Source organism: Terrapene carolina, unplaced genomic scaffold (genome assembly GCF_002925995.2).
Source record: "Terrapene carolina triunguis isolate 2854851 unplaced genomic scaffold, T_m_triunguis-2.0 Scaffold211, whole genome shotgun sequence".
NCBI lineage: Eukaryota > Metazoa > Chordata > Testudines > Emydidae > Terrapene > Terrapene triunguis.
In genome coordinates this window covers 40,277,856-40,294,986 of record NW_020664562.1, presented here as the reverse complement: position 1 = coordinate 40,294,986, position 17,131 = coordinate 40,277,856, and positions in this window count along the sequence as shown.

The window sequence follows — 17,131 nt, the reverse complement described above, 5'->3', positions numbered from 1 at the left end:
TAGTTCAAATAACTTATCATATCACTTCACCTTGGGGTTATCATTTTTTAAAAATTCAAAAAGAACTTTCCCAAATTAGGCCGTGATCCAACAAGTCTCTCTAGCACATGCTTAATTTGAAGCAGGTCGGTCGTCCCACTGGCTTTAGTGGGACTGGCTACTCACCTGCTTAACATTAAGCAGGTACTTAGTTGCTTTGCTGCCTCAAGGTCCTTGTTGGGTTGGCCCATCTTTATTTAATATAAATTCCCAGTATGTATAACTCGTATTTAGTATAATGCAACTGCGTGGAATAATATTGCCAGAGATGCTCTGCGCTTACTTCTACCAGATCAACGAAATGCCTGCATCTCATATGTGTTTGCGTCTATATTACAAATCTAAATAAAATGTTTGTTGCTGTGGAAGGAAACTTTTCATTTGCTGTTTCCCCTCGCTAATTTCTTCTACAAGAACTCTCCATTTTCCTGCATGACAACCGCAAAATACTTTACATCGTATATAATGTACCGTAAATAACAGTCCTGTTGCACAGTCACCGAGAACCAGCCTGGAGACTTATTAGCCTCACAATCTGAGGAGAAGGGGCTAATCCAACTTTGCCCCCTCCCAGACTGTGTTGAACTCAGTACAGATAGAGGCCAGAATCTGAGCCATAAACTCCAGGTTATGCTGGATAAGATACTGTCTCAGAAAATAATCAGAAGGCTGATTCACAAGGAAATGTCAAGTTTTCACCAATGCACAGCTGTTGAAATTGATTAGCCCTGATAGAATGCTAGATGTATTTGTTATTTGTACAGTTTGATTCACTTTTCTGACCTGTGGTTCTCAAACACTTGTTTAATAAAGACAGAACTCTGTTAGTGTTGTATCTACTTGTAAACTTTAAAAAAACAACACAACCACGTACCTGGGAGATAAATTTCATGAGTTAATAAATTTACAGATTTTAAGGCAAGATGGGACCATGCTGAACTTCTAATCTAACCTCCTGCAGAACACAGACCATAAAATAAGTAATCTTGAAAATCACATCTATGCTTGTTGTCAGATATTTTGAGTTTAGCTCTCAGCCCTCCCACTTCGGGCTATGAGTTCATCAGATTTAATAAGCAGGGATGCTTGGTCAGAACTTAGATGGAAGATCCCCAAAGAACACTGCGGCCCCTTATGAAGTGATGCTAGATATATAGTAGATGACACTCTTCATCTGGGATTATATTGAATTTTTATAGCAGACATCATCAGGTGGTAGTGTTACACATGCCAAGTTCTTTTTCTTAGCATCTGAGCAAGTTTTTAGTCTTGGGAAGACAATCTATATATTGTGCTTATGCAAGGTTCTGGTTAGTGGGAGCTGTGGGAGCAGCAGGAAAGTTTGCTCTCTACTTGATCTCTGATTAGAGTTAATTCTGGAGCCATAGTTTCTCCCTGGGAACTGAGCGTTGGGGTTGGGCTGAGATTCCCAAAGCCTGGGATTGCCCTGCGTGCTGTTTGTGACCACCCTCTGTTCTAGGCCTGGTGAATCTGTGTAAATAAAACAAGAGACAGGGAGAATGTACCCAGACTGTGTGACACTGATTTCTCCTCCACTGGGAAGCAGGCATGCAAAGCTGAGGACATCCACTGCTACTTGCCAGAGAAACAACAGCCCAATATGGAGGTGGCAGATACTCTGTCTGTGGGGTGTGTCTGGCTCATTGGATGGCTTTATGTGGCCTGCATGACAAGTTTCTCAGCTTTCATTTTTGTGCAGAATGACCGGTTTCGTTTTTTGTTTTGTTTTTTTTAAGTACATTTCTAGCAGCACCTGCTTCCTCCTGAGTGCCTGGAGCCAGCATGCAGGTAGCTCATGTTGGGCTGCCAGAGCGGTGCTTACTCCCTCTTATTCCTCTGCATGGATGTAGATTCCAAATCACCATCTAGTCCCACATGCTCATGTGACTCACATGTGAATGTGTGTTTCATGCCAGAAGGGACCTTTCAATCATCTAGTCTGGCATATCACATTTCACCCAGTATAATTTGTGTTTGGCTAAAACATATATTCCAGAAAGTTATCTGAACATAAGAGATGGAGAATCCACCACTGCCATTGGGTAGTTTATTCCAGTGGTTAATCACCTTCAGTGTTTAAAAACATTGTGCCTAATTTCTATTTTAGTTAGTCCAGCTTCAGCTTCCAGCCATTGGGTTCTTATTATGTTTTGTTTCTCTGCTAGATTAAAGAGCTCTTTAGTATCTGCTATTTTCTCCCGGGTTAGGTATTTATACACTGTAATCAAATCAACTCTCAGGCCTGGCCTACACTGGGGGCGGAGGGGGATCGATTTAAGTTATGCATCTTCAGCTACGTTAATAACATAGCTAAAGTCGATATACTTAGTTCTACTCACTGCGGTGTCTTCACTGCAGTGAATCGACAGCTGACGCTTCCCCATCAACTCCTCCTGTGCCTCTCACTCCGGTGGAGTACCGGAGTCGACGGGAGAGCGCTCAGCAGTTGATTTATCACATCTAGACTAGACATGATAAATTGACCCCCCACTGGATCGATCGCTGCCTGTCGATCCTGCGGGTAATGTAGACAAGCCCTCAGTCTTCTTTTTATAAGCTAACCAGATCAAACTCTTGAAGCCTCTCACTGTAAGGCATTTTCTCCAGCCCTCAAATCACGTTGGTGGCTCTTTTCTCCAATTTTTCAATATCATTTTTTAAAATGTAGACACTGGAACGTGACACAATATTCCATTATCAGTCTCACCAACACTGCCTCCCTAATCCTGTTCACTACTGAATCACATTAGTCCTTTTTGCCACAGCATCATGCTGGGAGCTCATGTTCAATTACTTGTTCACTGTGACCCCCTAAATATTTTTTAGCGTCACTGCTTTCCAGAATACAGTTCCCCATTCTGGAGGTCTGGCCTGCACTGCTTGTTACCTTTGCATTTGGCAGTATTAAGATCAGGGCCGGCTCTAGCTTTTTTGTCGCCCCAGACAACAACAACAAAAAAAGGCGGCCGGACTGCCAAAAAAAAAAATGGCAGCTGTAGGGAGCGCGTGGAAGGTGGTCAAGGCGGCTTGCAGGGGGGTGAAGGGCGGCACCCACCCGCTCCCTCCGCCCGTGGGCAGCCAGGTGCTGCAGCCTGCTCACAGCCGGGCAAGAAGGGCTCCCCCCTCCAGCCTTGGGATGCCTCTCCTGGCCGGGCAGGCTCTGATGGGGCCGACACAGGCAGCGCTGGCTGGGGTCTGCGACCTCCGTGCGGGGCCAGCATTGCAGCGGGGCTCGGCACAGTGCAAACGGCGCCGGGATCAGTGGGGTCCACCCCTCCGCTGCCCGCCAGGCCGCCTTGGAACCCTCCCTCCCTGCCACTGCTGCCCGCCGCGCTGCTGCAGAACCCTCCCTCCGCTGCCCGCCGGGCTGCCGCAGAACCCTCCCTCTTTCCGGTGCCCGGGGGCTGCAGGAAGTGCTGGCTCAGCCGCTCCTTTAAAGGCGGCTCGGCCGGGCCGGGCTCAGAGCGGCGCGGGAGGCGGAGGCCGGTGCAGGTGGCGGGGAGTGGCGCGTCCCGGGTAGCCCGGCGGCATGATGAGCGGCAGGGATCGCTAGTTCCCGCCCCCCCCCCCGGGCCGGGGTCCATGCTCCTGCAGGGCTGGGCTGGCCGCCCCAAGATTGGCCGGAATGCTGCCCCTTACAATGTGCCGCCCCAGGCACGTGCTTTCTCGTTTGGTGCTTGGAGCCGGCCCTGATTAAGATGCATTTTGTTTGAATGGACCCAGCTTATCAAGAGATCTAGATCATTTAATGATGGGGCCAGGGCAGTCATATCATTTACCGTTCCGTCAATGTTTGTGTCATCTACAAATTTGATCAGCATGATTTTATATTTACCTCCAGACTATTGATAAAAATGTTGAATAGCATTGATCCTAGTACCGATCCATGTAGAGCCCCACTAGAAACACCCCTTTTTGAAAAAAGCTCCCATTGATAACTGTTCTTTGAGATCTGTCAGTTAGCCAGTTATGAATCTACTTAACGTGTGCACTATTGGTATTGTATAGTGCTCGTTTTTTTAAATCAGAATGTCATGTGATACTAAGTGAAATGCTGTACAAAAGTCTTAAGTATATTCATCTACCTTTATACCTTTGTCAACCAAGCCTGTAATCACATCAGAGTGAAATCAGGTTTGTTTGACAAGTTCTATTTTCCATAAAACCATGTTGACTGATGTTAATTATATTCTTATATTTCAATTCTTTATCCACTGAATAACTATATCAGCTTTCCCATTATTTTGCCCAGGGTTGATGTTTTACTATGTGTCTGGTCAACAGGGGCTTTAAGTCCATTAATAGTTCTACCTTAAGGCTCTTTAGCTCAAGCTATAGAAAGTCATGTTTAAGTTCAATTCCTGGGGTCAGCCGCAATGGCAGCTATCACAATTAGATATCATCAAGTGACTAATTGACCACTAGCCAAATCGACCATACGTACACTGTAAAAAGTGTAATTACATTATTAGATAGGATATCCTCTGTTGTTGGCCATTGGTTTAACCAAAGGTTCTAAATGACCATTAGTGCCAAAATTATTACTACTATATTCTTCTGGAGAATAACATGACTAGCCACATAAGATGCATCACAAAAGGGAACATGAAATATCAGCTATCATGTAACTATCCATAAATGTTGGATTTCTACAAAGTGATTCTACTGCATCATAATTAAGGGTTTGAAAGTCAAATGATTTAAGTGCTAGTTTTAATTACTGCTTGGTGAACTTTAGTGTGTTAGAATTGTCACAACTTTCCTTGAGGATTAATCTCAAGCCAGGCAATACAGTGGGAAATTATTAACTCGTACTTTGGTTCAGCAATTATCTGCATTACAAGGTTTATGCAATTAGCTGTTTAAGATGTCATTATATTTTGCCATCTGGTACACAGGAGTTTATGCATATGAGCAGGCATGTATTGAAGTGATTTTCACTATATGACTCTTGATCTCAACCCAAATCATCACTATAATGAGTGGAAGACACAGTGTACAGTACATTAGTGGCAGGTGCATACTATCAAGCTTCATTTTAATAGAAGACTTTCATTTTTCCATTTTAAAGTATTCTGCACAAGTGCTGGGAAATTAATTACACGTTTGCAATTTAGCAAAGACCAAAGACATGTTATTGCAAAATGTTAAGGAACATCAGTTTTCAGAAAGGGAGCCACTAAATTTATGTTCTTTCCTTCTATACCATAGGGTCAAATTCTGCCTCCAGGTACCAACATGAATGTCTCATTGAAGTGAGTGAGAAATGTCTGCTCGCATCCTAGTGAACAGAATTTAACCCTCCGTGATTTATTTGTGAAACTCCTAAGAGAGTGGCAAATCTCGCAAAGCTGTGGATCAAGGGAAATAACAGAGCAATTTACATTGAGAGCAAACTGATAGGATGCCTTGAAACCCACCTATGGTGTGAGACCTGTGAAACCCTTGACAATGGTTAGCCAGCTGGTGTGCAGTGACTGCTACCTATTGCTGCCTCGTTGTCACCTTGTGTTTCTCCCCACTCCTGTTTATCTGTCTTTGCCATATCCACCTGTTGGCTCTCATCCTAAACTTAGTCCCTTCCCCATAGAGCTTACAATCTATCTCTTTGGGTATGTCTGGACAGTGCCTAGCTCAATGGCATCCTGGCCTCCTGGCACCACCACAATACAAATCATGAATATTAACAGACCATTATATCGAGTTATGATAATACATGCTATTTCTACATATATGGGGCTCAGAGTACTTCATAATCATTAACAAATTAATCCCCTCATCACCTCTGTGAGGTAAACTGAGGAACTGAAAGGTTAAGTGACTTTCTTGAGTACAGAAGAAATCTATAGCAAAGACCAGCATAGAATCTTGGGGGCCCCATACACAAGGGACTCTTCATATGCAGAAGTACCTTTATGAATCAGGGCACTGATCCTTATAGTATTACAATACTATCATTCATCTGTAAATACCAGGCACGAAAAATGTATGTAGATGAGGAGGGGGAAATTACATGGATGGGATGGTTTGAGTGTTCAGAGGCAGGGAACGGATTTTCAGGGGAGGGAATTTCCCTGGCTTCTCCCACTACCATCACTTCCAACTCTCCACTATACTTTGTAGATCTTATATTCTAAAGTGTAATTCAGACAGTCTCATTGCTTAGTTCCTGCTACCCCAGTTTCAGAAAGTCCTCCTTTTGTGAAAGGTATTTAGTATCACACACGTGTATAGTTCACAGACATGCTGTGAAATGTGGTCAATCTTCTAGCAAATCAAATCTCGCATGCATTTTTTTTAGTATTGCTTCTCATCTTATGTTCTGGATACTTTTAATTGCTTGGAGCAATGAATAATAATTTAGATCCAAGGGGCTGGAAAAAGTCATCTCAGCAAGGTATGCTTCCAATTACAGCCCCTGAAATTCCCAGCATGAGAATTGTGCTCTCTGTGTCTGTTTGCACAAGTCGGAACTTCATTATTGAATTACATTAAAAGGACGCCCTCTAGTGTCCCATTTTATTACATGGGTAAAAGAAAAGTGGACTGCAGGGTCCATAGAGTTATTAATTATTATTATTATATTAGGGGGTGGGAAATTTTTTCTCCTAAGGGATAAGTCACTCAATTAAGCTGACATTAAATATTTGTATGGAATAGATTTAAAGTGTTCCTTCAGATCAGAATGTCTGAGATTTTGCATGAAAAGATTTTTTCTACAGGGCTGAGGGAAATGATCCCAGAAGACCTAACAAAAATATTACACAAATCTGTGCACACACACTAAGGTGCAGAACTTGCCTCTTCTAGAAAATCAGTGTTGACGGGTCTGTGGTTCATTTTACCGTTAGAGATTATTACATAATATATAAACACTTTTCTCATATAACAATGTATATGTTGTTATATTGTTATATGAGAAATATAAAAATGCTTAGAGAAATATAAGAGTATTTCCCACATTCATGCATGTGCAATGATATCCATCTGGAAAATAACTGGAAATGTTTTTCGAAGTGGAGCCAAATACTCACTCAGCCACAGTGCCCACTGATGAAAATAAACAGGTGATAAATATAAAGTAAGGGAAAATTAACATTCAGAAATGTGCAATATGTTTGATCCCCAGAACAAAACAGATTAACAATGAAAATCCAGACAGGGAGCTTGGTCCTGAAACTTTTACTCTCACACAAGTAGCCCCATTGACTTCAGTGGAGCTATTCAGATAAGTAAGGACAGCTAAGGTGAGCAAGTGTAGCAGGATAGGACTCATATGTTAAGTTTGCTGGACCAAATCCTCACCTGTTGTAAATTGATGTGTGAAGTCAATGGTGCTACACCAATTTATACCAGCTGAAGATCTATCTTCCTAGATCAGTATGTCCTCTAACATACAACCATCCACTTACCCTTCATTTTATTAATAATTTATTTCTTCTTTACAAATATTCTTGTTTTCTGCAAGAAAAAGCATCTCTTCCTTTAAATAAACAAAAACCAGTCTTGGGAAGGACTGAAGCGTTAATTGAAGGTCACTGGAATTTTTCTGATCATTACAAATCCATTGCGAACAGAGCAGCCATTGAAAAGTGACACTGATGAATGAGGAGGGCTGCTGGTTTCCTTGGAAAAGTTGGGTTGCTAGTAGTGAGAAATGTGTCATTTATTTTCCCAGGAGAATGTTACTTTTTTTCTCTCCCTCCTCCTCCTCTCCAAATCCTTTTGAATTGTGTAAATATCCATGTTTGCAAAAGTTAAGATGAAGACGATAGAGCAGGATGTAATTCCACCAGGATCATTCCCCTTTCCAACAAGCAAGTAATTAGAATAATTAAAATTGGGCTCTAGTAACATATTATCAACACACCAAAGCTTAACAAAGCAATGGTAAATGTGTGGAAAAGATGCTGCATCTGCATATTGGACTGGAGAACTTCATCTTGGTTGTATTCTTTTGGCTTGTAGTTGTCCTTTTATTTTTGAGAGTGGAGAGTCGTCTCCTTTCCTTACATGCATTACATAAACCCATGCAATGACCTTCCCTTATTTTATATAAATCCATACTCATATACCCCAGTACTCTAAGATTGTAAGACAACAGTCAAAAAAACTGCCTTAGCACTATTGTGAACTGTAATGTTTAAAGCCATTACTGTAGAATACTGTTGTGTTCTCATAAGGGTTTATATTTGCAGAGGAGCTGTCTAAAACTGTGACTACAGGGCAAAATTACTGTGTCCTGCCAGACATCCTAGAACACTTATTCTCAAGGGCTGGTGCATATATCAATACAGTTACCCCAGGCTTTTGCCATTGATTCTGGTTAAGCATTCCCCATCGCAATCTCCTCCCTACTTTAATGATAAATTCTGGGCCCACACTTTGGGCTGATTCTCTGTGCTCCCCTGCTGCCTGCCTGTCAATTACCTTTGCATGCTCTAATTTACAGCAGATTTTAGGCTACTCTGCATCCCAGCCTGGTGCTTTGGAGCAGCAGCAGGACCGGATTTCAGGGCAGGCGACTACCTGGGGTGCCAGCCTTGGGGTGCTATAAAGTATTCAAAAGTTTAACAAATGGAGGTGGGCACTGAAGATGCTCCTCGCCTGCGGTGCCATTTGGCTTAGGGCCGGCCCTGAGCAGCAGAATACCTTTTGGAGAAACTCAGGCTCCATGGTGGGTTAGATTAGCTCCATTGAAGGGCCTGAGACTGCAGGTCTTTCTGATTCGGATAATCCCATTGAAGGCAGTGGGATTATTTGTATGAGGGTGGATTGGTATGAGTAAAGTTTTCAGGACTGGGCCTTTAGAGGGTCATAGAGGTGGGAGATTTCCTGCTGCAGCAAAGGAGAGGGCAAGAAAGTTGCTGGAACAGCCAGGAGTCTTCATCTGGTAAACTGGTACAGGTGACTAAAAATTTTAGGAATCAGCAAGGAGTGTTTTGTACACCAAATACTGGCCACCACTGTACAGATTATTCAGATCTACTCCAATGTAAGGGCTACATTTTCAAAAGCGTCTCAAGCCTGTCTTTAATTTTGACTGACAGTCCCTCTAAATGCATACTTAGCTTGCAAGCTCTTTGGGGCAGAGACCATCTCTTTGTGTTTGTAAACTGTCTAGCACAATGGGGTCTTGGTCCATGATTAGGGTGCCTAGTGCTACAGTAATACAAATAATGACGAGATCATTAATTGATAAATGGGCATTGTTATCTGTATGCGTAGTCGCATGTGTAAATTTCTCATTTGCATGGGTCACTGATAGTGCACACAGACCTATGCGCACAAAGTAAGCTCAGAACTGTACACAAAATAAGAGGTCTTGTTTAGACAATTTGAAGCATTTGTTGTTAAATTGCACTTCTGTAAGATTACAACAATGCAAAGGGAATATATGCAGGTACAAATACATAATAATGCATATTGGTGTGGTTGTCTGAATGGTGAAAAAATTGGTAATACTTTGAAGGACTGGAGCATTGTATAATTTTATTTTCATTCCATATATATTCCATACATAAAAGTTCAGGTTGTGTGGTTTCCTTAAAGCAGAGGAGATGTAATAGGTGTGTTTTATTGTCACCTGGGTTTGAAGATCATAAAGAATCACTTGAATAAAGATACCTGACCTAGAATCAGTGCTTTGGTTATAATTCGATCAAACCCTTCATTGCTGAGCCTAGCAACAACTGCAGTCACAACGCGCTCAGACCGCAAGCTCCCCTGAGGCTGTGAGGCTGCTGTTCCTAAATTCACCACTAGGGGGCGATGAAACTGGGACTTTAGGAACAGTGGCTTTGGGGCAGGGATGTTGTCTGGTTTCAGCTGCAAGTTTGTGGTGATTTTTCTTCTGGATCCTCTCTTTCAACCACTTTATTCTGTTGGGCTGTTTCCTTGTGCCTGTGCAAAGAGGGACTTGCCTACATACTGGAGCCAAAATACACATTCATCATTCCGCAAAGGACCAGGTAGTGTTACATGGACATTTTGCCTCTTGGACCTGGCCCTTCCCCTGTGCAATGTTGATGTGAATGAAACAGAAGCCTGGTAGGCTCGGCTCCTTGGGATCAAACATATTTTTCCACTTGGGGTTTGTATATGCAGGTGAAAATCTTTAAGATTATGCTGCAGTGGAGTTGCGGGGGTGGGGGAGGAGGTGTTCCACGGAAACACGTTGTGAGGAAGAGCCACCGCTGCAGCACGTCCCATTTGTTGAGGCATAGGCCTTATGAAAGGAGCTTTGCAGACTTTCCCGGGGTGATACCCCGGGATTGCCTCTAGGTGGCGCGCTGACCGTCTCACTCCATGTCAAGGGATGACTCAGGGGAGCACGTTCAAATGCCTTGCACACAAGCCAACTACGCCGAATAACAGAGAAATACTTTAGTTACCACTCTTGATTTGGGGAAATAGAAAAATCCCAGCCTTTGGGGTCTAAGGCTGCGGGGGGGGGGGTACTAAGGGAGAAAGTTTTAACTTCAAGCCATGTTAACTGAAGTCACCCCCTCCTTGCTAAAGACACATTAGCCTGCAAGCTAACTCCCCCAGCCAGATTTCCTGTGTGGAGCTGGGGAGAGGGGCATGTGATATTGCCCAGGTGAAGTGAACAGTGTACGGGGCCTGGATATAACGTTTACAACTTTTCTTTTTGGGAATGAGGGTAGCGGGCACCAAGATATACGAAAAGGGAGAGGGGGAATCCGCTCCACTTGTAGGGGGAGGGGGAATGGGGCACCTGTTACAGCATGAGTCGGTTCCAACCCCCGTGCATCTCCCCAGTACCAAAAAGAAATCTGGAGCGTCCAAACTGTTCTCCGCTGGCTCGCTCCCTTTGAAAGTCTGCGGCCAGCGGGAGTTTTACCAAGTCGCTCTACGGATCGCTCCTTCCAGCTCAGAATGAAGCTGTTCTCAATATGTTTAATAAGACAACTTGTTAGCAGCGGTGCCTCTTGCTAAGGCAAGCAGGTGGTCAGGGACCCCTTTGCAGATCAGTCGAGCTGTGGGGAACTGCCAGGCTCGACGCAAAGACCATTCGCCACCAGCGCTGGGGAACCGCAGAGGTGGTTTTCCTGCGTGCCTTTACTTTGGTTTTTCGCTTATTTACGCAGCCCAGAGCCGTGTGCGCTACTGCTGAAGTCTCTGTCCCCCGATTGTCTTTGGGAAAAGAGTCTAGCAAAGATACAGCCCCGTTCACATGGAGCTCCACTGACGTGCCTATCGAATAGCGGCCGATTGAAAGCAACTAGGATTGTGGCCATTAGCTTAAATGGGAGCTCGATCGGGCCTTTTACTTCTGTTCTTTGCTACGATGACTGAATGAAAGGGACTGCTCCCAGTGAAGTCAGTGAAAGTTCAGGTGGCAGTTTGGTCTGCATAAAGACAAATCTCCTATGAAAGTAGACAGGGGGTAGGCTCCAGAAATTATATATATAATATATAACCAGGTAAAATCTATATTAAATTGGATCTGTGCATGATTGCACCACGTTTTACACTTTTAGACATAGCATTTTTCTATTTTCTCTAGCTAATATATTACTAGTTTGTTTGTATATCTTCCTTAATCTGTTGCCTACATTATTGCCACATTATGAGTACATGGTGTTAGGCAGTGCGTAAATCCTCCTTGATTTAAAAATAGTAGAATAGGGTTTATTGATTGGTTTGTTTTGCTAGGAGATAATGTGAAATGGCAATACGTAATTGAGTAGTGATTAGGTGTGGAGACCAACAAATGAAAAAAAAATGTATTTGGTTACACTGCTTAAAACATTAATCACATAACGTTGTTACGTTATATTAGCAAAATATCCTTATCATCAAAAGCTATTTATCTTTCAATCTCCCCAATAGAGCACAGCCTGCAATGTGTATTATTATTTTATGGTTTTAATTACATGATGTCGGTTGAATATATTTTACACGTGGTATTTAAACAATTAAAGGCAACGTTATTAAAAGTACTGGACTAAACTCTGCCAAACCTCGTAAGAGCACGTTAAAAATATTGGAACAGTGAACACCAGCTGTCTTTTAATTCACTGTTAACTTTTTAAAGAAAGCCAGTCGCACTGCAGTTCAACTTTGTTTTGTTCTGCGGCCTAATAGAAGTTTTGGGCTAAGGGGCTGAACCTTAGTTCTTTCCTATGATCCCACTGTTTAAATCGAATTAGACAGTAATTTATAAAAACCCATGTCTTTAATTTGAAGTAAGTCCTCCTGTATCATTTTAGTCATTGCATGCAAATTACAGACCTCATCTTGCTGTCTACTTCGGTAAAACTCCCTTTGACTTCTCTGAAGTTTGGCTTCAGGATCAGACCCTGTGCATTGTGATAAGGAGTCAGTATGCAGCACTTTTCCAGTCCCTCCGGAGTGGTGCGGGGTAGTAGTTTGCACTTAAAAACAAACAAACAAACAAAAAAACTAGGTTACTTTAATTTCACCAGCCAAAAGACAGGGAGTGACTCTCTCATAATAGACCTGCTGTCGGATATTGTGAGTATTTTGTGCCAAAATACAGAAGGTGAACTTCAAACATTCACAATGCGGGTGTAGTTGCAAGTCACTCTGGCATGGAACTAATGATCCATGAACACACACATTTCATAACAGGGGAAAGTAAAACTATCTAGCTACTCTGTGGCCTAGCAATGAAATCAAAGCGTGTCTCCGTATTTCCTAGAAAGGATTAGTGACCAAGAACTAACAGGCGACTGTAAAAAAAAAAAAAAAAAGGACCTTTGAATAAAATCATCTAAAATGAAATGATTGGCTGTGGCTTTTCAGAGACCAGTTTGTCACATGCGGTAACATGCAGATAGGGATGAACTAGGATCGATTCGGTATCACCAGCGACACAGGCAGTTAGGCCCCATCCTACACTGATGCCAGCCAAAGGAAGTTTATGGAGGAGGTCTCTAATCTCTGCAAAGGCAACGAGGCCCGATCCTGCCTTGAATGAAGTCCAGAGGCGTTTTAGGAGCACGCCTCCGAGCTGCGTAGATGGAATAACTTTATATGATTAAATCTGCTCGACTTTTTTTGTAAGGACCCGTAAGGCAAAGCAATGGGCAAGATAGGTGCCGCCAGTGCTGGGCGCCCCGGAGGTGTGGCTGACACGTGCCAGGCTGGAGAGGGGGCTGGGCGGAAGGGAAGGGGGTGAATACCCTGGATGTGCTGATCGCCGCGGCTCTGTTTATAGGCTGAAGTTCCAACCCGGCCATAAAGATAACAGACGCCATAAAGTTACTAATCGGAGCCCCAGGCAGTGAAATGATAATTGCTCATCAATTGCTCCTTTGGCCCAAGGGTACAAGTGACTTCAGCGCTATTGTACGACTCCAAATAAACGGGTTGGGGTTTTTTTATGCTTAAATTGTTGACTTGAAACGTGTGTGTGTGTGTGTGTGTGTCATGCACATCTGTCCAGCCTCAAGTCAGATAGCCAGGGTGAACCGGAGTCTCTTGGTGGCTCTCCCCCCTCCCCGCACTGGAGCACACCCAGGATTGGGGGAGGGAGGCAGGTTCTGCTGCCCTTGCTCGGGAGCGTGGCGCCCTGTAGGGTCCAGGGTGCTGCTGGGCCGTGTCTCGTGTGTGCCTTGCAACACCCCAACTGCCCACAGCCATTGTCATCAGCGCTCTGCTCTGGCACAGCTGGGAACTGACTCGTCCCTTGCTGCTCGGCTTGGCCGGCCGGCTCCATGCAGCGAGGGCCCGTGACGTGCCGTCTTTGCTGGACGTGAAAACGGATCGAAATCTTCCGTCCTCCCCCCGCCGCGCCCCCTCCCTCCTGTTTCCAGGGAGGATTCCTCCCGGGCCCCAGCCTGCTCTCCCCGAAGGCTTTAATGGCGGCGGGATCGGGCCCTGGCGGGGCTATAGACGCCTGTTGGCGTCAGGGGAGATCTCACTCCAGGGCGCGCAAGGAGTGCAGGGTGCAACCTCCCCGCTGGGGGAGAAGCGCCCTGGGCTGGAGGGAGCTGTCTAAAAGGGCCCGCAGTCCTTGCCCCGGTTGGGGGGTCTGACTCCCGAAGGGTTTACAGGATACATTGGAAACCCCCTGGACGCTGGTTATGGCCACGAGTGTGCGGCAAAGGGCTTTGCCCTCCAACTCTGGCTGCTCAGCTAACCTGGGTTTTCCGGGCAGCAGGAGCTGAACTGGTTTCTAGTGGGGATTGGAAATGGTCCCTGGGTTCTTGTAGGGGGCTAGGCTGGATATAGGACGTCCTAGGAGAGATTATTCTTAGGGGAAGTGTCAGCTTTGTCTCCCAAAAGAGCACCACGAGCAGGAGCCAGGCAATGGGCAGGCCTCCTCTGTGTTCACTGTTGCTTGTCTGCGCTCCTGGGGGAGAGCAAAATCACTCTGGACCCTCCTCAACCTACCCTGGGCACCTAACCGCTTCTGTGGCCGGACAAGCTCGCCTAAGCCCCCTGGCAAGTTTGCCTTACTGTGTTGATCTTATTATTTGAAGTTCTCCGAGGTGCCTTGTGACTTGAGCCAGGTAAGTCACTGGAGAGAACAAACGTTCTAGCTCTAGGCCTCATAACACTCACCCTTCAACCAAATTCAAAAGCCAAATGGCGAAACTGTCTCTTCTCCGTGGGTTGGGCTGTGGGCAGAGGTTTCTTTTATGACCCGTCTAGTCAACGGATGCTCCCCCCACTCTGAGTCTTGTGCTGATTTGGCGTCAACCCCGACTCCTGTTAATCTTTCTCGCCCTCTCATTTAAGGGGGGGAGCATACATGATTTTTTTCTCGGTAGTATTGATATATATTCTCTCATCTCTTTTCTAACTGACTTACGTTACTTGCAGCCTCACATGCTCTAAAAAACAGTCTCAACTTTGATTTGTGCTAATTACACTGATGCTGTGATGTGGTTTAATTTCAATAGTGCTTGCAGCAGTTGAAAATTTCCTACTGACTTGGTGGGAATTTTTTTTTTTTTTGGCATGATTGTAAACTTTATCTTCACCTTCAGGTTTATATTTATATATATATATTATTTATATTATATTATATTATCAGGTGGATGAAGGGTACTAACCCTGCCAGCTGAGGCTCATGAACCTGGGGGACTTCAGCACCGGCCTTTGCAACTGTAGTGTGAAATACTTAAATCTTGGAGAGAGGGATATTTCTACAAAGAAAAAAAAACCCCAAAGCTTTATTACATACACTGTTCTAAATACTGGACTAGTAATGTAGCTTTCTTTTACCTTCTTACTTAATTTTTTTAACTCTACATTTTCCTCTATGAAGTTGTGCCATTTTCCCAACTGAAGGCCAGAGGTAACAGTTTACATAGAGGTTTAATATTACAGCGACGATATGTCTGTAATCTTTAGAGTCACGGTATGTTAGAACACAATGCCAAAATTCGCTTAGTGTACAAAGTTTGGAGCCTAAATCTATATTAATTTTTTAAAAATTGTAAGAAGTGAAAAATAAATCTGAAGATTTGATTTGTGATGGGGCACTTGTTCCCTCTTCTCTCTCACTAAAAGCTTTGAGTAAGAGAAAATGTTTGCATCCCACTAGTGTGCTAGTCCCTTTCGGTGTTTATATATAAATCCTCATTTTAACACAGGTATGTTATACGTATCAGTTGTTTGTAGACATTATAAAGTATAATGTGTGTGTGTGTGTGTGTGTGTGTAGTTATCTTATCATACAGGGAGTTTCAAAAGTGTCCGGGTGACTTAAGAAAACAAGTATCATTGACTTTCAATTAAACCTGTGGCTCTAAAGCCACTTTTGAAACTCCCACCCATAATGTGTGTGTATCTATTTCTAACTTCGATTGACATAAGAGAACAAAGTGGCACTCTGTTCACATCAATAATCCACCGACATGGGTCACAATAGTAAGAATGGACCTAGTAGACCTTGGAAGGAAATGTTACGATTTATTGTCTATACGGATTATAGCAATGCTACAAACACTTTTCAGATTGTCTTTCGCTACCATTAAAAAATGCATCTAGAATGCACATGCAAAACTGCATTAGTTGTGCTAAATGCCTAGCTTGAACATGTGAAAACATTCTGTGTTCAGGCTTCCACTCAGTCCTTAGGTAACTCACCAGCCGTACGTTGATAGGAGTGTAGCACCTGTGCTGTGTTCCGTTTCACACCGACTCCGATCACTGTAATACCTCGTCACCAGAGGGCAGGTGACAAGACGGAAGCGCTGATTACGAATGTCCTTGCTTTGATCGATTTTCATTCACCGTCCGGACGTTACCTGAAGGGCTTTGTGTTAATTGCCGGGATTTACAGCCAGTTAATAAAACAAGAATAGTAACAGACATAATATAAATGTTGTGCAAAACCATGCTGGCAGGATTTGCAGAAAGACTCCACAGCTCTTAATAGAGGCACCTCGCTCTATTTTAAATGCATCTATGAATGCCGACTAAAAATATATACATTTGACAAGTATCCGTCTCTACTGTAGAATTGGTTGGGAGCCATAATACATATATACAGAGAGAGAGAGAGGGTGAGTGTGTGTCCCCTGAAAGATACTATAGTATATACATATAGGTCTTTCGGGAGCCTTCTAGTGCATTTTGACCACAACCCAAGACCCTTTAAAGAAAGTTTAGCAATTAATTCTTGGCATACGAGATTGTAAAGCAAGGCTGCCTTTCGCCTCTCTTACGTGCAGATGCCTTCCTGGTCTCTCTTCCCCACCATACGTTCTCCAAAGAAACCTCTACTGCAGCGTGTCCAGCGTGTGAATATTTTTAAAGCCAAGTTTCGTCGCAACTCAGTTCTAGTGCGTTTCTTTTAAAAATTGTGTGAGAGCGAGCAAAGGAGAGTGTGTTTTGCTTCCCAGTGACCAGATTCCCATAGAGTCTGCGTTAACGTCAGTTTCACCCTCTCCTACGTGCTTGTCTCACCGTCTAGTTTTGTTCAGACTTTATTTTCTTCCAAGCTGCATTACAGAGCGCTTGTCCACGCTGGGGGGGAAGATCCTTTTTGGTCTTTTATTTCCCACTTCCCTCTGTTCAACAATACGGATTTTTTTTCTTTCTCTCTCACTGTGTTTGGCTCAGATCT